The sequence below is a fragment of the Lolium rigidum genome, chromosome 3, assembly GCF_022539505.1.
Source record: "Lolium rigidum isolate FL_2022 chromosome 3, APGP_CSIRO_Lrig_0.1, whole genome shotgun sequence".
Taxonomy (NCBI): Eukaryota; Viridiplantae; Streptophyta; class Magnoliopsida; order Poales; family Poaceae; genus Lolium; species Lolium rigidum.
The window spans coordinates 103,280,760-103,293,456 of record NC_061510.1 but is presented as its reverse complement, the minus strand read 5'-3'; positions in this window follow the sequence as shown (position 1 = coordinate 103,293,456).

Here is a 12,697-nt window from a genome sequence, read left to right as displayed (position 1 = left end):
ACCGAGCGGAGACGCGGGTGGCCGCCGCATCGGGATGCGCACGGGCGGCACGGCCGCTCGCACGTGGGCATCACGCGCACGCCAACGGCCGGCCTCGCGCCTCCGTCCACACGTCCAGTCAAACCGGCCCGAACCCGAACTAAGAGCATCCCCAGCCGTTGGGCTCCCGCGCCGAAATCCGGCGTTATTTAGCGCCAGATGGATGTAGTTTTTGGCCTGGGGAGGCCCATTTTTCCAGCCGCGAGCCCATGGACGCGCACCCATCGCGTGCATAGCGACGGCGCAGTCACCGGGAAGGGCAATCGTCGGAGTTCCCTCGACGCATTGAACCGTCGCGGAGTGGTCTGGAGAGCCGAAACGACTCGTCGGGAACGGTCGAAGTGGCCTCGATGCAAGAACCGCCGTAATGGAGCACGAACTCCGCGGATGATCAACCGCCGCTCTCTTCGTCGAGAGACCTACATATACGGTTTCCGACGACCGACGCCATTCATCTGTTCTCTCGTCACCATCCTCCGTTCAACCATGAGCGATCTCTCTTGGCCATCGGACACCGACAGCGAGGGGAAGGCGTCTGGATGGCGCCATTGGTGGGATAAAGCCGCATCGTCCGAGCAGCGACGATTCCCTCCGCTCGGCCGACGAGGACGAATGGGATGACGAGGAGAGGACGAGGAGGAGGAGGAAGAGGCCAAGGAGCGAGGCCGAGGAAGAGGCCGAGGAAAAGGAGGAGGAAGAGGCCGAGGAAAAGGAGGAGGGACGACGAAGAGGCCGAGGACACCGACGAGGAGGAGGACTCAACTTCCTCCGACGAGGAGGTGACGAGCCGGAAGCGTCGCCGCGACGACGATGAGGCGGGGCCACGTAGGAAGAAGAAGTAGTTTAAGTTTGTTTTAAAGTTTTTATATGTAATTTTTATGTTTATTCGAATTATATTCGAAATATATATAATCTATCTATGTTGCACCACTTGAGATTTGAAAGCTTTCGTTCGACGAGGGTATTGCCGTAGATCGGGAAGACGAGGGTATTGCCGTAGATCGGAGGCCATTGTCGCCGACAAGTTGGGGCCACGCGCGCTTTCGTTTCGTCCGGAGTCCCCGAGCGCTCCCCGGGGGACCGGAGATGGCGTGGGATCGCCGGATGAGTTTAGGCCCAAATCCGGACGAAAACGAGGAACCGGGGGGCGCGACTGGACCGAATTACGCCGTCCGGATGGAAAAAACGCTCGCCGGGAGCCTGTTCGGGGGACGAGTGGAGATGCTCTAAAGATCATCAATCATCGTGTAAAGGAGCTGCTTTTACCTGACGATAAAATGTGGCTGTGAACCATCAGAAGCAGCTGCGAAAATTACCCCGCCTCCGCCGTCGCCATACCAGATGATCTTTATTTTCTTGACGATCGAAAGTTTGCAGGAAAGATCCAGCCCGAAAACGACTTTGCTTTTCGAAACGCCGATTGGACGGGAACGAAGTGAGCAGACGGCTCACGGCGGTGGTTGTGGGGCTGTGTCACCAGGAGACATGCGCAATAAATCCCCACTGCCATAGCCCCCTGTGAACAGAGGGAACACGGCCGGGGCCCCGCCTCCAGGCCCATCTGACTCAGCCCAGATTGGACCGAGAATCCGTTTGCTTACTCAAACCAAAGAATATCAAAATCAAAAGGAAAATGCTTCTCTTCCCCCGGGGGCTGCGAGCAACGCATCCTCCTGGTCGCGCGCCGCACGATCCGCTTCGATCACGCCGTTGAGAGCGTGCCACGTCCCTCGGTTGTAACGCCCACGCACCCATACCCGCACGCGTTCCAGGGAGGACCCACCAGACAGCCCGGACTCCTGGCCACTTGTTCAATTCCTTATCCTCTCGCTTCCCCTTTCTTCTGCAAGTAATGGAGCGAGGCGGAGCAGAGGTTGCCGGTGAGGGATACCCAGTGCGAGCTCGAGCCATCGAAGAGTAGGGCCCTCCACCACCACCCGCCGCCGCGCCCCAGCCACGCCCGCCGCCGCGAGGTGCGGCCATGGCGGAACTCAATCCGCCGTGCCCGAGCCGCCTTGCTCCAGCCACGCTCTAGGAGGCAGCCGCGCCGCCGAGCGGAGGAGGCCGACCAGGGAGCCTCCCGCACGAGCTCGATGCCGTGCCCCAGCCAGGCGCTACTGCACGCTGCCGCGTGGTGCGGCCATGGCGCCGCACGCCGCGAGTTCGTTCGTCTCTGCGTCGACATCGTCATGGCGCAGCTCCAGCCAGTCCGACTCCCTCTAATGCCGGCGACAAGCGCCCGCCATGGCTGCATGAGTTTGATGTCTTAGGCCTCCATTGTTGCTACCGGCAAAGGCAGGGTTTGCTACCTACGGCCTCCGGTGTTGCTACCACCGTTGAGCACCGTTTCTGCGCGTCGATGGCGGAGGTGCTGCCTGTGGTGCGCGTGGTTTGCTACTTTAGGTGTTCGACGTTGCTACCGGCGGTTCTGGGTGTTGCTACCTTAGGTACACGGAGTTGCTGCAACTTTTTTGGCGACGCTGCTGCAGGCGAGGTCTCCTTCATGTCTCTGCGGGCTGAAGCTACTAGTTTGCTACCGGCGTTACGATACAATATCATTTTTTTGCTATACATATTCTGCGATTTTGCTACATTTCTATAATTTTTTTGATACAACTTTTCTGAAGTTTTGCTACAATTGTACCATATGTTTGCTACGGGGGTCTCCGGCGAGTCCCCGGCGAGGCTCCGGCGAGCTCAGACCTTTTCTTTTTTTTCATGAACGAACCGTTTTTTGCTTCAGTCATTTGCTGCCGGGGGTGATTTTTTACTGCCGGAGGTGTTTTTTTTGCTACATGCAAATCTAACCGTCAAAATGGTTGATCCGACGGCTGGGAACCCGGGGGCTGGAGAATCAGATCCCCGGGGGACGCCCAGCACGCCTTCACTTCCGAAAAACACAAGCAAGCGGGATCACATTTTTCTTCCACAGACCGCTGCCAAATCTCACTGTCGCGTTGTTGAAGAAACAGCCGCTTGACTCCAGAAAAATAGTACGGCAGTGTCTATCTTTCGATGGTTAGGAAAGGGGGATCTCTCGATGCACATTACTAATAACGTTGCAGAAAAGCGTTTACGTTCATGCATGCATCGGCACTGCTAATAACGTTGCGCTCGAGATTGGTCTCTCCTAAGATTCGTGCCGTACGTCGTTGCATTGATTAAACTAGCATGGACGGACTCGGCCCGGCTACATTTTGTGATTTGACCGATTTAGCAAGTGTCTGAACACAAAAATGATACACTCCTAGGATATTAGCCAATTTCCGTATAAGTTTAATTATCAGAATCAACATCATAAAAGCTCTGATTTAACTACTACTACCTCCATCTTAAAGTTTAAGACTTATATTTTTATATGAGAAGCCAAACAAAGTAAATTTGACCAAGTTTTAATAGAATCTATCAACAAATATGATCTTTTGTAGATACCATATGAAAATATATGTTATTATATATCTAATGATATTGATTTTCTATTTTGCATGTTATTGATTTTTTGTAAAAATATAGTCAACTTGACATAATTTGACTTTCTAAAAATAAAATAAGTCTTAAGTTTTTGGGATGGAGGTAGTATGTATAATACCAAGTATATCTACGGGATCTACATGCGGACACTGGCGGACCCAAGCCAGCTAGATAGCCCGGGCAAACTGCAAAGGCTCGTTGCTGATGTTTGTTTGCCTCGTTGATCTTTGATGCAACCTCAGCAAAGGACCCTCGAAAGAGCTCCGCCATTGCATGCATACAAAACAAGAACCAATGTAAGGTAGGAGATGAGAAGCATGCACATCGCTACTGAACAGCTCCCCACCCTAGCATTACCATGGCAGTTGTTGTCTCCCATGGTGGTCGGCGTCACAGAATCTGACAAGGTCGGTGAGGATGTAGTAAGCCATCGAAGATGAAGCAATCCGGCGACGAAGAGCTCGACTGAAGTGAGCGGTCACGTCGAGACACTCCGTAAAAACCTTATCGCTCGTTTTTCTGGTGCAAGAACTAAATGGATGGGGTTTCGGAGGCATGCTCTCCTAGAACGGTCGCGCACGCAGTTGCCGGAAATAGGAAAGACAAGAGGGTGGTACAACAAAAGGAACACACAACGAGAGAGGAGGGGAGTGGTCGACCGCTCCATCAATTTGTTATGTCTTCCCTCAGTATAGCCTGGGATGTGGAGCGAATGGGCGGTTGAACCAAGACGCGGCGGAGGAAGACTCCAGAAGTTGGGTGCGTGTTATCCATGCACACGCATGTTGACACGTACACGCCCAGCTGGTGCACCGAGCGAAAAGATAGTTCTCCATAAAACCAGTATCAAACTTGAGTCACAAAACGTGATGCACCTGTGATGCGTGGCGAGGCGGGGAGGAAGAGTATGCGTGAATTCCTCCTCTTCTCTCTCGATCAGCTAGTGGAAGTAAAAGAGCTCACTTTATAAACCACTTCAACTCACTTTTAAATAGAAACGTGAGACTAAACTTAGTCCGCAAACTTAGTTTGTACACCACCTACTTCCTCTACTAAAGTTTGGTGAGTATTGAGGAATGTTTTATGCAATCCGGCTACATTGTCAAGATATGCTACCATTTCCTCGGGTTTTAAGTTCCGGACAAAATCCAAATTCTATTGGGTTGTGGAGGTCCGCCCATTTTCATACGGTATAGCATGGCATTTCCTTAACCATAACTCTCGGTCTTTACCCTTTTTGGGATGGTTGTGCTCGCTTTTACTATAGCAATCTCAAAAGCAGCCCAATCATTTTAGGCTTCTCCGGTGTATAGGTTATTTCGGAATCCTAAGTCTACTTGCTGTTTTACCCAAAAAGAAAATCCATCATGATAAGCTGCAACTGTCACAGTGGTCTTTTAGTGACTATCAAGCCATTCTAATAGGTTTTCGTAAAGATGAGTCCAAGGACTTTCAAAGGTGTGAAGTGGAACTACCGTAACTTGGATTGTCCTGCAAGGACACCACTCAGTTGTGGGACTTGTCATTCTTGACTGGTGAATGGAATAAACACAAGTTTATAAATTATTTCTAATCAATACAGAATTGACGCACTGATACAATGACATAACATTCTGGCTTCAAATCAATCTCATAACACTAGAGAATCCTTTACCAATAGTTTCGAAGTGATACTGAATATTAAGCTTCATGCTCTAACCAACTACTCCCTCCGGTCCTAAATATAAGCCATATAATTTTTGACACGGAAATTAAGAAACACATATTTAGGAAAAATTACACCATGTTTGGTTAGGGTTAACCGTAAGTAATTGCCGTGAGCTAATAGAGGACTTTGCATAAGATAAGTAAACCTAATCAAATCTCCAAAAATATTGTCCATACAAGTAGGGCAACACAATAAACCTTATATTCTGAAATTTTTCTCAAAAAACTATATGGCTTATATATAGGAACGGAGGGAGTATTCCAAAAGACCGATCTGATGAAAAGAGTTAGGCAATTCACTTATAGTTTAACATCCCCCTCACGTGTGAGGCGGCGGAGACCAGTCAACACGTGTAAACAGAGGCGTATGGCCCTAGAAGCCTTTACGTAGACAAGAGGGGGATAACAGCAATTTATAGAATAAATTGTGAAAACCAGGACTTGAACTCGAGACCCTGGCTCTGATACCATATTTAAGCTTCATGCTCTAACCAACTATTCAAAAGACCGATCTGATGGAAAGAGTTAGGTAATTCACTTATAGTTTAACACTGAATTATCGCACTAGTAATAGGACCATTAGATTCTCAATTAAATTTATATCATAAGACCAGAGAATTCTTTACCAAGGCCTCCGTAACTACCTACAACTTTCATCCACTTACTAGATTTAGAGCATCTCTAGCTGAGCTCGTAAAAACGTGAACTAAAAATTCGGAGTTCAGTTCATCGAAGTCGTGTTTACGGATCGGAAAAACGTTGTCACAGAGCAGAACCCATAAAACACAAACTGAAAAAGTACATTTGAAATATCACGGGGAAATTGGTCGATGATCATATATATAGATGGATTTGATGCTCCGACTGAGCATCATAAGTTACATAATTCAATAAGATAACCTAAATTACTTAGTACACCGGCGGACGCTAACTAGTTTTGACCAAAATATAGCGAAAATTGGCCTCTGCGCGCCGGTGCTGGTGGTGGCGGAGCGTCGAGGAGGACGATGGTGTCAACGCTGCTGACGAGTGATGTCTACGGGTGCTTCTATTCTTGTAGACAGTGTTGGGCCTCCAAGAGCAGAGGTTTGTAGAACAGCAGCAAGTTTCCCTTAAGTGGATCACCCAAGGTTTATCGAACTCAGGGAGGAAGAGGTCAAAGATATCCCTCTCAAGCAACCATGCAACCACAAAGCAAGAAGTCTCTTGTGTCCCCAACACACCTAATAGGTGCACTAGTTCGGCGAAGAGATAGTGAAATACAGGTGGTATGAATATATATAAGCAAGAGCAACGGCACCGAGAAAAGTGCTTTGCCCAGAGACAAGAAACAAGCAGTAGTAACGCAGCAGTAGTAACGCAGAGAAACAAGAAACAAGCAGCGATAGCGATATTTAGGAACAAGGCCTAGGGATTAGACTTTCACTAGTGGACACTCTCAACTTTGATCACATAACAGAATAGATAAATGCATACTCTACACTCTTTTGTTGGATGATGAACACCATTGCGTAGGATTACACGAACCCTCAATGCCGGAGTTAACAAGCTCCACAATATTCAATGTTCATATTTAAATAACCTTAGAGTGCATGACAGATCAACACAACTAAACCAAGTACTAACATAGCATGCACACTCGTCACCTTCACACTATGTAGGAGGAATAGATCACATCAATACCATCATAGCAATAGTTAACTTCATAATTTACAAGAGATCATAATCATAGCCTACGCCAAGTACTAACACGGATGCACACACTGTCACCATTACACCGTGTAGGAGGAATAAAACTACTTTAATAACATCACTAGAGTAGCACATAGATAAATTGTGATACAAAACACATTGCAATCATAAAGAGATATAAATAAGCACTTCACTATGCCATTCATAATAGTGAATAAGTATTCTGTGAAATATAGCCTAAGAGACCCACACGGTGCACACATCGTCACCTTTACACACGTGGGACAAGGAGTCTCCGGAGATCACATAAGTAAAACCCACTTGACTAGCATAATGACATCTAGATTACAAGCATCATCATATGAATCTCAATCATGTAAGGCAGCTCATGAGATTATTGTATTGAAGTACACGGAGAGAGATGAACCACATAGCTACCGGTACAGCCCTTAGCCTCGATGGAGAACTACTCCCTCCTCATGGGAGACAACAGCGTTGATGAAGATGGCGGTGGTGTCGATGGAGGAGCCTTCCGGGGCACTTCCCCGTCCCGGCGGCGTGCCGGAACGCAGACTCCCGTCCCCCGCATCTTGGCTTCGCGATGGCGGCGGCTCTGGAAGGTTTCTCGTACCGTGGCTTTTCTCGTCTCGAGGTTTTAGGTCCAGGGGCTTTATATAGGCGAAGAGGCGGCGTCAGAAGGTCGAAGGGGCGCCGACACAATAGGGGGGCGCGAGCCCCCCCTTGGCCGCGCCAGCCTAGGGTTTGGTGGGCCTGTGCCCCCTCTCTGACGGTTCTCGGGTGTTCTGGATGCTTCCGGGCAAAATAGGGACCTGGGCGTTGATTTCATCCAATTCCGAGAATATTTCGTTACTAGGATTTCTGAAACCAAAAACAGCTAGAAACAGGAACCGGCACTTCGGCATCTTGTTAATAGGTTAGTTCCAGTAAAATGCACGAATATGACATAAAATGTGCATATAACATGTAGATATCATCAATAATGTGGCATGGAACATAAGAAATTATCGATACGTCGGAGACGTATCAGCATCCCCAAGCTTAGTTCCTGCTCGTCCCGAGGAGGTAAACGATAACAAAGATAATTTTCGGAGTGGCATGCCATCATAACCTTGATCATACTATTTGTAAACATATGTAATGAATGCAACGATCAAAACAATGGTAATGACATGAGTAAACAAGTGAATCATAAAGCAAAGACTTTTCATGAATAGTACTTCAAGACAAGCATCAATAAGTCTTGCATAAGAGTTAACTCATAAAGCAATAAATCAAAGTAAAGGTATTGAAGCAACACAAAGGAAGATTAAGTTTCAGCGGTTGCTTTCAACTTGTAACATGTATATCTCATGGATAGTTGTCAATGCAAAGCAATATAACAAGTGCAATAAGCAAGTATGTAAGAATCAATGCACAGTTCACACAAGTGTTTGCTTCTTGAGGTGGAGAGAGATAGATGAACTGACTCAACATTAAAAGTAAAAGAAAGGTCCTTCAAAGAGGAAAGCATCGATTGCTATATTTGTGCTAGAGCTTTTATTTTTGAAAACATAAAGAGAGCATAAAAGTAAAGTTTTGAGTGGTGTTTGTTGTTGTCAACGAATGGTAGTGGGCACTCTAACTACCTTATCAACCAGACTTTCAAGAGCGGCTCCCATGAAGGACGTTATCTCTACCAGCAAGGTAGATCATCCCTCTTCTCTTTTGTTTACACATGTACTTTAGTTTCATTATTTATGGATGACACTCCTCCCAACCTTTTGCTTACACAAGCCATGGCTAACCGAGTCCTCGGGTGCCTTCCAACAATCACATACCATGAAGGAGTGTCTATTTGCAAAATTAAGTTGCTTACCGATGAATCGTAGCAAAACATGTGAAGAGAATTATTAATGCAAGTTAATTAATCGGGTCGGGAACCCCATTGCCAGCTCTTTTGCAAAATTATTGGATAAGCGGATGAAGCCACTAGTCCATTGTGAAAGTCCGTCGAAGTAAATAACAAGATCGAAAGATAAAACACCACATACTTCCTCATGAGCTATAAAACATTGACATAAATCAGAGGTGATAAATTTTGAATTATTTAAAGGTAGCACTCAAGCAATTTACTTTGGAATGATGGAAAAATACCATGTAGTAGGTAGGTATGGTGGACACAAATGGCATAGTGGTTGGCTCAAGGATTTTGGATGCATGAGAAGTATTCCCTCTCGATACAAGGTTTAGGCTAGCAAGGTTATTTGAAACAAACACAAGGATGAACCGGTGCAGCAAAACTTACATAAAATGCATATTGTAAACATTATAAGACTCTACACCGTCTTCCTTGTTGTTCAAAACTCGATACTAGAAATTATCTAGACTTTAGAGAGACCAAATATGCAAACCAAATTTTAGCAAGCTCTATGTATTTCTTCATTAATAGGTGCAAAGTATATGATGCAAGAGCTTAAACATGAGCACAACAATTGCCAAGTATCAAATTATTCAAGACATTCTACCAATTACTACATGTAGCATTTTCCGTTTCCAACCATATAACAATTAACGAAGCAGTTTCAACCTTCGCCATGAAAAATAAAAGCTAAGAACACATGTGTTCATATGAACCAGCGGAGCGTGTCTCTCTCCCACACAAGCATTTATTCAAACAAAAACACAAACAAAAGCACACAGATGCTCCAAGTAAAGTACATAAGATGTGACGGAATAAAAATATAGTTTCGGGGAGGAACTCGATAATGTTGTCGATGAAGAAGGGGATGCCTTGGGCATCCCCAAGCTTAGATGCTTGAGTCTTCTTGAAATATGCAGGGATGAACCACGGGGGCATCCCCAAGATTAGAGCTTTCACTCTTCTTGATCATAGTATATCATCCTCCTCTCTTGACCCTTAAAACTTCCTCCACACCAAACTCGAAACAACTCATTAGAGGGTTAGTGCACAATAAAAATTAACATGTTCAGAGGTGACACAATCATTCTTAACACTTCGGACATTTCATAAAGCTACTGGACATTAATGGAACAAAGAAATTCATCCATCATAGCAAAAGAGGCAATGCGAAATAAAAGGCAGAATCTGTCAAAACAGAATCGAGTCCGTAAAGATGGATTTTATTGAGGCACCAGACTTGCTCAAATGAAAATGCCCAAATTGAATGAAAGTTGCGTACATATCCGAGGATCACGCACGTAAATTGGCTTAATTTTCTGAGCTACCTACGAGGAGGCAGGTCGAAATTCGTGACAGACAAAGAAATCAGAATCTGCGCAGTAATCCAAATCTAGTATGAACTTTACTATCAAAGACTTTACTTGGCACAACAATGCGATAAAAATAAGATAAGGAGAGGTTGCTACAGTAGTAACAACTTCCAAGACACAAATACGAAATAAAAGTACTGTATCAAAATAAACACATGGGTTATCTCCCAAGAAGTTCTTTCTTTATAGCCATTAAGATGGGCTCAAGTAGTTTTAATGATGCACTCGCAAGAAATAGTATTTGAAGCAAAAGAGAGCATCAAGAAGAAAATTCAAAACAAATTTAAGCCTAACATGCTTCCTATGAAAAGGAATCTTGTAAATAAACAAGTTCATGAAGAGCAAAGTAACAAGCATAGGAAGATAAAACAAGTGTAGCTTCAAAAATTTCAGCACATAGAGAGGTGTTTTAGTAACATGAAAATTTCTACAACCATATTTTCCTCTCTCATAATAACTTTCAGTAGCAACATGAGCAAACTCAACAATATAACTATCACATAAAGCATTCTTATCATGAGTCTCATGCATAAAATTATTACTCTCCACATAGGCATAATCAATTTTATTAGTTGTAGTGGGAGCAAATTCAACAAAGTAGCTATCAATATTATTCTCATCATCAAATATAGGAGGCATATTGTAATCATAATCAAATTTATCCTCCATAACAAAGGTAACAAAAGACTACTATCATTATAATCATCATATATGGGAGGCAAAGTATCATCAAAGAAAATTTTCTGCTCAATGTTTGGGGGACTAAATATATCATGCTCATCAAAGCCAGCTTCCCCAAGCTTAGAAATTTCTATATCATTAGCAACAATGGTATTCAAAGTGTTCATACTAATATGTTCCATGGGTTTTTTAATTTTCGCATCAAACCATCCATGTCTTAAATCATGAAATAGAATAAGAAGCTCACTGTTGTCCATTATGCCAAACTAGTGTAAACAAGAAACAAAAAGATGCAATTGCAGGATCTAAAGGAAATAGCTTCGAGCACACACACAACGGCGCTGTAAAAGTACTTTACCCGGGACCGGAGTATGAGTGTCTTTTACCTTTCCTCCCAAGCAACGGCACCGTAAAATAGCTTGATGTCTACGGGTGTTTCTATTCTTGTAGATAGTGTTGGGCCTCCAAGAGCGAGAGGTTTGTAGAACAGCAGCAAGTTTCCCTTAAGTGGATCACCCAAGGTTTATCGAACTCGGGGAGGAAGAGGTCAAAGATATCCCTCTCAAGCAACCCCGCAACCACAAAGCAAGAAGTCTCTTGTGTCCCCAACACACCTAATAGGTGCACTAGTTCGGCGAAGAGATAGTGAAATACGAGTGGTATGAATATATATAAGCAGTAGCAACGGCACTCGTAAAAGTGCTTTGCCCAGGACAGTAAACAAGCAGTAGTAACGCAACAGTAGTAACGCAGTAAAATAGTAAACAAGCAGCGATAGCAGTATTTAGGAACAAGGCCTAGGGATTAGACTTTCACTAGTGGACACTGATACGTCTCCGACGTATCGATAATTTCTTATGTTCTATGCCATATTATTGATGATACCTACATGTTTTATGCACACTTTATGTCATATTCGTGCATTTTCTGGAACTAACCTATTAACAAGATGCCGAAGTGCTAGTTGTTGTTTTCTGCTGTTTTTGGTTTCAGAAATCCTAGTAACGAAATATTCTCGGAATTGGACGAAACAAAGACCCAGGGTCCTATTTTGCCACGAACCTTCCAGAAGACCGAAGAGCATACGAAGTGGGGGCACGAGGTGGCCAGACAAAAAGGCGGCGTGGCCAAGGGGGGGCCCGCGCCGCCCTGTGGTGTGGGCCCCTCGTCAGCCCTCCGACTCCGCCCTTCCGCCTACTTAAAGCCTTCGTCGTGAAACCCCTGATGCGAAAAACCACGATACGGAAAACCTTCCAGAGACGCCGCCGCCACCAATCCCATCTCGGGGGATTCTGGAGATCTCCTCCGGCACCCTGCCGGAGAGGGGATTCATCTCCCGGAGGACTCTACACCGCCATGGTCGCCTCCGAAGTGATGAGTGAGTAGTTCACCCCCGGACTATGGGTCCATAGCAGTAGCTAGATGGTTGTCTTCTCCTCATTGTGCTTCATTGTTGGATCTTGTGAGCTGCCTAACATGATCAAGATCATCTATCTGTAATACTCCATGTTGTGTTTGTCGGGATCCGATGGATAGAGAATACCATGTTATGTTAATTATCAAGTTATTACATATGTGTTGTTTATGATCTTGCATGCTCTCCGTTATTAGTAGAGGCTCGGCCAAGTTTTTGCTCTTAACTCCAAGAGGGAGTATTTATGCTCGATAGTGGGTTCATGCCCGCATTGACACCGGGACAGGTGACGTAAAGTTCTAAGGTTGTGCTCGTGATGTTGCCACTAGGGATAAAACATTGGCGCTATGTCCGAGGATGTAGTTGTTGATTACATTACGCACCATACTTAATGCAATTGTC